Raw genomic sequence first — 2,337 nt, forward strand, 5'->3', positions numbered from 1 at the left:
TTCTGCTTCCATTATTATTGTTATGATTTGGGGCAAGAATACTTTATAGGAGGTGCGGGGTACTTCTTAATGGGTCTCATTAAGAGACACCTAATGTCTGGAGTCCCCTTTTAGTGATGTTACAGTTGATCAGTAAATTTTTAGTCAAAAATGCTACTGTAGTTTTTTATCTCCCTTTCTAGGATTCTGACCTGAGTCCATGGGGGCTGGGCTGGTGAACGAATCTAATTCACAGACCAGGCTGCACTCAGAATCACCCTTCCTCTGGGACCAGGGAGGCATTGTTTCTGGGCCAAGCTTGTGCCTGACCTTTGAGAGCTTCCCTTGGGTGGTAGAATTTCCCAGGAAGCTATTCAGACCCTCAGGCAAATAAGGTTCCTGCTGGTCTGCCCACCAGTCTGCCAGACCCTTCTGAATCTTTGAATGAAGGGAGGAAAGTCCAAAGAGATTTGTCAGGATGTGTGATACTAGATTTCTTTAGCAAGAATGCTTGTCACTTTGCCACTTTCCAATGAAAAAATTCCCACTGATTGTGTGTAAAAATGCAAAACAAAATGAAAATTCAAGGTAATTTCACTTGAAAATATTAAGCCGTAGAAACTTCTTGAGCAAGGTAGGAGGGCTTTTCTTTTCTTTTATGGTCTTTAGTTATACAACTTGCCCTTTGAACTGGATAATTTGATTATGTCGTCAGCTCCCTTGGGCAATTCAGGTTTTCCCCTAGATTATAATGACCTCCCCCTTCTCCCCTCAGTATATGAAGATAATTGTGTTAGCTTCAGACTTTTTAAACCTATAGTAGAATAGAATTTGGATTACAGTAGGCTGTAAGTATAGAAAAATTGTTTTAAGTAGATTGATGAATATGCTAATTTAGTTTTTAACTCATTTGACTCAGCTGCTACACATAGTTTAGCTTTAGAAATTAAGAAACTCTATACATGTTTTTGCTTTTTATATGATTTTGAGATCCTCTGCAAAACACGAGATAATAGAAAGCAAATGCATCTGCTCTGCCTTCATTTTTCCTCGAAATATCTAGTGTTTTGGGATGTTTCATTTGTGTCTGCCCTGAGGGCTTGTTCTGTGTCAGGGGCTTGGTGTCTGCATTCTGGAAGGCTTCCTTTTTTTCAGAAAACATTTGTTTTGTTCATAGACAGTATTAAAATGTTTGAAGAGGTGTTACAAAGTATTTCATATGTTTTCACATTATAAAAATAAAATGGGCTTCTCAGATTTATTTATTCCATCATAGGCCTTTTTTCTTTTTCTCTCTTTCACTAAAAGCTGAACTCGACAAAGTCCCTTGGGGAACTTTATCTAATACATCATTGTTTCCCCAATTCTGAGCACAGAGCCTGGCCCATGGCAGGTGTCCAATGAATGAATACTTACTGGATGAGTTAATGAATGAAAATGAACTTTGGGAATTTTCTTCCCTCTTTCCAACCCCAAATTCCCCAACTAGGGCAACTAGAGCACCCGTGCTGATACTGGTTTTTATGAAACTTTGAATATTGATTGCAGCCCACTCCTTTTGCCTAGAGAAATCTAGAGATTTATTTATTTTTCTTAGGTAAATGCTCAGCTAAATTCACATCACTAACTCCAGTTTATAGGTAATATTAGAATCAAAACATTTTGGCCAAGGGCTATGGTTATGAAAAAACTTCCAAGTCTAAAGTCAAAGACAGTGGCACTGTATTTATTTCCTGTGGCTGCTGTAAAAACTGCCAGAACTGGGTGGCTTAAAACAACAGAAATTTATCCTTTCACAGTTCTGGGGTCCAAAAATCTGAAATCAGTGTCACTGGGCTGAAGCCAAGGTGTTGGCAGGGCTGAGCTCCCTCCAGAGGATATAGAGGAGAATCCATTCCTTGTCTCTTCTGGCTTCTGGTGGCTGCCAGCAGAGCTTGGTTGCTGTACCTGAAATGCTTATCAATCATTTTTTGAAAGTAGGTAGACAAAAAAGAATGCAAAATTTCAAGACAAAATATGCCATTAAAAATTGCTCTTTGTAGAAGAAAGTGCAACTATTTGCTAGCAGCCAGCTGTCTCCCTTTCTTTTAGTTGTGTATAACTCTCTCCCTGAGCTTTAGCAGTTAGAGACCATAGTGTTCACGTAGGGACCATAGTGCCCTGCCCCTTTTGTAGCAGGTGGGGCTATATGACTGACTTCTCACTATTCAGTGTGAGTCAAAGTGATATGGGCAACTTCTGAGTCACTGTCTTAAAGGAAAATTGCTCACCTTCTACTTCCTCTCCTTTCCCTTTTTTGGGCAGGATGCTGATGTGATGGCGAGTGAGTCTGGCCGCAGAGGTGAGCATACCATATTC

The sequence above is a fragment of the Miniopterus schreibersii genome, assembly GCF_964146895.1.
Source record: "Miniopterus schreibersii genome assembly, chromosome: 1".
In the NCBI taxonomy this organism is placed as follows: Eukaryota; Metazoa; Chordata; class Mammalia; order Chiroptera; family Miniopteridae; genus Miniopterus; species Miniopterus schreibersii.